Source organism: Pithys albifrons, chromosome Z, assembly GCF_047495875.1.
Source record: "Pithys albifrons albifrons isolate INPA30051 chromosome Z, PitAlb_v1, whole genome shotgun sequence".
NCBI classification, from domain to species: domain Eukaryota; kingdom Metazoa; phylum Chordata; class Aves; order Passeriformes; family Thamnophilidae; genus Pithys; species Pithys albifrons.
The window spans coordinates 30,540,074-30,547,780 of NC_092497.1; positions in this window are offsets into that span (position 1 = coordinate 30,540,074).

Here is a 7,707-nt window from a genome sequence, read left to right on the forward strand (position 1 = left end):
CTATCTTTATAATTAAGCTTAATTTTTGTTGTTGTTGTTTACAATATGACATTCTTTCTAGTAAGCATTTATACTTTCAACATTTATACACTTAACATTTACACATACAGAGATCAACAAGGGATGATATCAACATAAACACTGAAGCAAAGGAGGTCAATGGCAAGTTTGTGCTCTGAGCAAAGGGGCAAGAGTTTTGAACAATTCTTGTTCCTTATTGTGAAAACAGAGTCTTTATTCCACAGTGTAGATAGATTATGGAAAGAGTTAAATGTTATTTTTCTAAAACCCTATCTACAAATGCCCTCTGTTTATAGGTGTTTATTTTACTAGTCTTATGCAAAGTCTGGAACATCTAAATATCTTATCTGTAAGCTACAGCAATCTGTCCCTTGTAGATGGGGAAAAAAAAAGTCCAACACACACAAAACTTGTGAGTTAACTTCCTCCTATTTTCTTGTTGCATTTCACTTACACTCCCACCACTGCCACTCCTTTTTTTTAGTTCGTTTCTCTCTAAAGACTCATAATGTACAGTAACACCTGCTGGAGTGGTAACAGCAGTTTGAGCTCTCCCATAATGGTACTTGGCTAGCACATAGAGTGATACAGATCAGCATCTCTGTCCTTCTTATTGTGCACTTCTTAGTTACATCCTTTCTCTCAGAGATGACCACACTGCAGAGTAGCCCTCATGCCTAGTAAGGTGAGACCTAGCCACTTGGTCCTATTTGGTTTTGTATGGACCTTAACAGACCTATGATCCTGAGAATAAAATCAGTGTCTCTCTAGGACAGATGGTCAACAGACTTAAGTGAGTTAATGCTTTGAGAACAGGCCAGATCTATTTTAATTACTAAAAACCCTGCCATTGCAGGGTTTCTCTGTCATGAGCTGTTACTCTGCTCAGGTAGTTCTTTTTAGTACATAAACCATGCAGTTAAATATCTGCCAACTTAAAATGCATTATTTAAATAACCTTAAAATCTCTGCTTTAGCTTTTTCAGCCCTTCTCAAGAAAACCTGTGCATCATTTGTATGGATTTATGGAGATATAAATGCCTAAAGTAATGTTTCAGCACTAACAAATGTGGGTAGATGTGACTTAAAAACAAGCTGATCATGCATTGGAACAGCAAAGACTGAAGGATTAATGCAGTCAGTGAAGATGAAAGTGTAGGCAAATCTGCAGGGAAAAAATTAAGCTAGCAGGGAGATCTTAAACAAATTGAACATGCAGGAAATGTTTAAAGATTGGCCTTCACCAGTGTGTTCTTTTTTAAATAACCAATAGATAGATAATAGTGTCATAAACGTGTCACTTGCTCAGTATTAGGTATGCCTGGCCTGATTTCCTCCAGAGAAAAGTTTTACAACCCCTTCCGTCTTAAGGCACTTAGTGCCCACATCCTTAGAAAAGTTTTTAATGAGTTCAGTAGGGAAGAATTCACAGAGCATGGAAAAAAATCCATGTGGAACTACCACTTCCTCGGATGTTTACAGCTGATCTGGGCACAGCCCTCACAAAGCGCTTCTGCAATATTTTCTTGTTAAGCACACAAACTTTTTTCCTATTTGAACAATGCCAAAAAGTGATAACTCAGACTCTGAGAATTGTGCTGACAGTCAGCTGTCACTCATTGTCCTTTATTCTGACAATCTTAGGCATTTGGCAATGGATTAATGAGTTTTCCCCTTTCTCTTTACTTTTAAAGGAGGTGGGGGATGGGTCAGTATATCAGAGGATTCAGCTCTGCATAGACTTTTGTTTTGCTCTTTCTTTTGCCTCCTGACTGTGTCAAACGCAATGTGTCTCTCATGCACTTTCATTCTTCAGAAGAGCCTCGACTGGTCTGCACTCTTTAGAGAGCCTTGACTGGCCTGGCTAGTTAGTATTCAGAAATAAGCCAAAGTGGATAAAATTCTTCTCTCTGGCTTCCTGAGATTGCAAATAAGTAATTAGACTAAATGCTTAGTATTGGAGAGAGAGAGCAGAGAGGGAAGGTGGTGGTTAGGAAGAAGAATTTTGCAGCCTTTATTGTTGACTGGAATCTGCCAATACATTTCATAACTTTGAGAACCACATAAGAGAGAAAATTCTATACACTGTTGGGAATATGTGTTGATTAATATACTTGTACTATGTTTTCCTAAAGACAGGTCAAAAGTATGCCCTAGTCTCTGAACTGTAGGATTTTCCATTTAATGTAAAAGAAAGAAGGGTAAAATGTTAGCAGTGAAAATAGAAAATTCATCTTTTCCTCATAAGTAATTGAGATGTTTCAAAGACAGGTGTATATGGTAGAATACAGATTTCCATCCCTAGTTCAACCTGTGCTCAGAGTTTCCTTCACTGCTAACTGCTTTTCCATATCCATATCCAACCCTCTTGTCAACACTGACATGCCTCTGCCCCTTTTTTCCCTATTTCATGTCATTTCTGAGTGTTTCATCCTCCACTCTTCTAGTCAATGGCCTTTCTGCCATACCCACGCCTTCACACAAAGTGCCCTTCTCGATCTGACAGGATTGCAGAACTATCCTCCTCCAAACTCTTTCTGAGTCCCATATTTTCTACGCTATCTCTGAAAACTGATAATTTAAGGAGAGATTGTCTGAGTGCTGGAGGGGTTTAAGTGTGGATCCTAAACATTCAACAATATACTGTGTAAAAATATTCTGTAACTAATATAAGAGAGGTCATATTCAAATATATCACCTCATCCCTGTATATTGTTAATGTGTATGTGTATATGTATATGTGTACGTATATGTATATATTTTGGTATATGTATATGTGAATTTATATTCCATATATATATGTATGAACAACTAGAAATAATCTATTGCTAGCTTAAGTTCCATGCCTTGTCTTTCACATCCTCAGTTTAAAAAAAATTAAAAGACCAAAGAACAAACCACAAACATCAATTTTCCATTAAAAAAAAGCATCCAAAAAGTCTTTATGACTGCAACTTGCACCTCAGACATGCAGACCTCGATTGATTTCTCCTGCCTCTTCCCTCCTTCAAGCTGCACTCTTGCCTCCAGGATCTTTCCTTGTTTAAGTTTTCTTTTTCAATTATTAAGAAGTTTTTGCTGACTTCCAAGGCTCAATATTTCTCCAGTAGAATGGCCCCTAAGGATGTGACACTCATTTCTTTTTCCCTGTGGTTTGTTAGATCCTACTTCCTTTCTTGACTTCTGGAGTTCAAACCAGTTCCCTTCCTTCTTCCTTTTTCAGGTTTCTTTCCAGTGGCAGTCTGCGTGTTTAGCTCTTGACTGTGTGGCAGGCTCCATGTTTAGCTCTCAACTGTGTTTTTACCCTTCATATGGCCTGTAACAGGTTGACAAGAAGGAGGAACAGTTTTCTTCATGCTCTGTCGCTCTGCTTGGTCTCAATGTCCTTTCTTGGTGATGGCTTCTTGTGAGAGACTGAAATATTCATGGGTAATCACTCAAACAATCAGCCATTTGCAAAAGCATCAGGGGCTTTGCTGATGATGTGCAAAGTAACAACCCAGATGAAGAGGGGGTGTGCACTCAACATGGGAGGCTACAAGCAGATAAGCCAGACAAGTGAAGAGGCAAATAAGAAGCAGACCATGAAGAGGTGGGCTAATGCTTTTTATCATGCCAATGTCCTCCATTACAACTGGCTCAGGTGTAAATCCCTCCTCCAGGAAGGCATTGGGATATGCAAATTATCATTGCTTTTGATGGTGCATAACTGGCTCAGGTCTGAAAACTTGTCTTGGGGAAATACCAGGACATTCACACATAGGCTTGAAAGTATTCATCTCTGCTGATGGGGAATAATTGGCTCAACTATGTTGACACAGGAAACAGCTGTCATGTCTTAGAAGTTGTCATTAACCATCAAAGATACCTCAAATGCCCCTAGACTCATTTCTGAGGCCTACCATTAGAGAACTGTGCATGATCCACAGAGTTACATGAGACAGAGTAAAGCTCCCTGCCCTACAGGAGAGATACCTGGGTGTTACCACCTGGCTTCAGTCTATATTAACCCATTCAACTTTGTGTTTCCGAGATTTCCCCCATCCTTGATGGATCAAGACTGTGACTATGACTTTGACCAATGGACATTAAAACTGAAACAATCAAGTCTCATCTCTGGATCCACAAGGGGTGATATCTTTCTGTTCATAATTTCTTTATCTTTCTTTCTTTTCCCTTGTACATTTTCTTGTTCTTTGTATTCCTTTATATTGTTGCATTTCTATAGATAATAATATCCAAAATGGTTACATGGCTCCTTTCCATTGCAATCAAATTGTTTTAAAATAAACCCTACTATATATATATATATGTGTGTGTGTGTGTGTGTGTACATGTAAAAACACCAGGCATTTAGTAATTTCACTCTAATCCACCCCAAGGCATCTAATAATAAGAACCTGAGTTACCCTCATCTTCAGGCACAGGCTGTAACACTCCTACAATTAAGGTGTTTGAGATTAAGATTGTCAGATATGGTTGATCCAGACAAATCATCTTATAAGAGTATTTTAAGCCATACAGAATTAAAAAAAAAGTCTTGAAATGCAGACATATGTTGCTCTATTCAGATAAAAACATTCAATGTTTCTTTCCCTAATATTAATTAAAATCCATATTTCTTGTGAATCCCTCAATAAAATGAAAGGGTATATTTTCAAAAATATATACTGTTTAAATGTTACCATTATTACATTTAATTTCTTACAGAATTACAGGATCATAGAACATTCTGAGTTGGAAGGGACCCACACGCATTGTCAAGTCCAACTTTTAAGTGAATAGCCCATTTGCTGTCAGATGGAACTAAATACATGAATCTGTACTTAAATATTTTTTCTCTTTCCTTTATAGTTATGTTTTTCCAAGCATTTAAGAATATTCTATTGTTTACAAGATAAAGATATTATCTATAAAATGTAGAACAACATTAATATTCATATTTTTTCTACTACTATAAGAGTATCAGATTGAGAAAATTGTTCCAGTGTCTAGCCTAGTTTTACAGTGTGATTGGCACAGATAGGGTTCTTCATATACGTGAAACTCAGTTGACTTCAATGATTTTTTGCAGAGGCCCAGAAGATTTATTTACCCAATAAGATCTAGGCCAGAATGATCAATTAAAATAAACAACATAGTCACATAGGCTTATGAAAATCAAAACAGAAATCAGCAGTAGCTACTCCAATAATTTTATTTTGCTTTTAAGTACCATATCTTAAAAAGTACTTAAATATAGAAGCAGTTGGGTATTTTGTAGACACAGAAATATATCAACATCAGTGGAGGGGAAGTCCAGATGTTGTAGTTTCTGTAATTTCTGATCTCTCATAATCTCTCTTTTTGAAAAAGAAGAAAACATAATTTAACCACCATCACAAATGAAAAGTGAGAAAAGTATGATTTAGTTGTTAGAGTGAAATCCAAAGCATATATAGTCACCTAAGGTCTGTACTACTCATATCGGCTGTTTAAGCTTCATACATGGATGTCATGTCTCCAGATGCAAATCTTCAGAAGCTATGTCCATGAGAAAAATACAGATCATTATCTGTAGTTCACTGTAGAAGTTAACTTTGTTAGTTTGTTTTTATCAGAAGATTTGCAGAATCTTCATACTGTACTAAAAGCTGTATCTGTGCATTAGATTTCTATCTCACTAGATATTAACCATGTAACTTTTACATTATAGAAATATTTTCTAACAAATTGCTGCTATTTCTTTAAACAGGATCTGCATTTTTCTTGGTCCTGAAGACTATGAATAGTAATGAGATTAATAGTGTGAAGTGCATTCGATTATGTTTTGTGGGGACTTTTTGTTTGTTTGTCTGTCTTCAAGAGGACATTCTACAGTAAGCAGTAAAGTATTTCAGTCATTCCAGAGTCATGGAAACTATCCTAAAAATTCTCTGGGAAGATGAAGAAGTGACTGTAGATCATTATTTTTTGCAATGAACTGACATGAAAGACTACATTTTAAAGAATCCAGTGACTTAATATTCTTTGCTAGCTGAATATCAATGCTTCCATTCCAGGGATGTTTTGACTATATAATGTAGAATAAATTCTTTTGATAAACAATAACTTGATTTTTGGTCAAAAAGAAAACAGGTTTTGGGGAATTTTTTTCTCCTCTTGTCTTTTTCTGGCAGTAAACTGTAGTGGGCTTCAGGTGTTTTGTTTCAAAATCCTTTAGGTTTTATTAATAATTCTAAAACTTTTAGTAGAAATTGCTGTTGTTGTCATTCTTCAAGAGAGAAGCAGTAAAGTAATTAGGAAAAAAACCTTACTCCCAAGACACTTTAATGCTCAGTCATAAAGTGTCACCTCACCATGCATGAATTAATATGTAAAGCCCTGGTTCAGCAAGACATACATAATGTTAAGCCCAAATAGTAACCCCACTGACTGATGGGTTTACAAATGAGCTTGCTTATTTCTTGCTTAAGTGCCTTGTGGCTTGGGGACATAAAATGCTGTTTCAGGTAAAGGAAATTTCACCTTATTTCAAAATCAGATTCTAAAGCTGCAAAGGAATTGGGAACTAACTGGAGGGATGGGTGAGAGTTGAGAACAACACTGCTGCTACTGTTGACTTTGACAGCATTGGTGTAAGATCATGGCAAGCAGGTGCCAGATAATCTATCAACGTCTAATTTTCTCTTTTCAAAGTGATATTACTTATCATAACAGAGTGCAAAATTCTTTATTTTTGCATAGTAATGGTTATGCCATTGAGAAGCAATGCTGAAACATGCAGGAAATGACAGATACTGTACTAGAAGGGTTAAACCAAAACTAAAGCACAGATGTGTTTTGTGTTGTTTTGAAAGTAGTGACCTAAACACTTCTGTAGGAGTTTTACTAGTAAAATCTAAAAATATTTACAGATGACTAATGCTGTCTTATAATACCCTTAAAGAGAAGACTTGTCATCAAGTGTATTTGAGATCCCTTTATATAGAGCTAGTTTCATGCCTGTTTGTAAAAGAGGAATTTTCTTAGGTGTGTGTCCAGGACTGCTGAAAGCTTATTGACTGTCTTGTGTCAGAGCTTGAACCAGCTGAACCAAGGCAGGGAAGGAAGGGAATGAAGGAAGGGGAAGGAAGGGGAAGGAAGGGGAGGGGAGGGGAGGGGAGGGGAGGGAAGGGAAGGGAAGGGAAGGGAAGGGAAGGGAAGGGAAGGGAAGGGAAGGGAAGGGAAGGGAAGGGAAGGGAAGGGAAGGGAAGGGAAGGGAAGGGAAGGGAAGGGAAGGGAAGGGAAGGGAAGGGAAGGGAAGGGAAGGGAAGGGAAGGGAAGGGAAGGGAAGGAAGGGAAGGGAAGGGAAGGGAAGGGAAGGGAAGGGAAGGGAAGGAAGGGAAGGGAAGGGAAGGGAAGGGAAGGGAAGGGAAGGGAAGGGAAGGGAAGGGAAGGGAAGGGAAGGGAAGGGAAGGGAAGGTTTGGGAAGGGAAGGGAAGGTTTGGGAAGGGAAGGGAAGGTTTGGGAAGGGAAGGTTTGGGAAGGGAAGGTTTGGGAAGGGAAGGTTTGGGAAGGTTTGGGAAGGTTTGGGAAGGTTTGGGAAGGTTTGGGAAGGTTTGGGAAGGGAAGGGAAGGGAAGGGAAGGGAAGGGAAGGGAAGGGAGGAAGGGAAGGGAAGGGAAGGAAGGGAAGGGAAGGGAAGGGGAGGGGAGGGGAGGGAAGG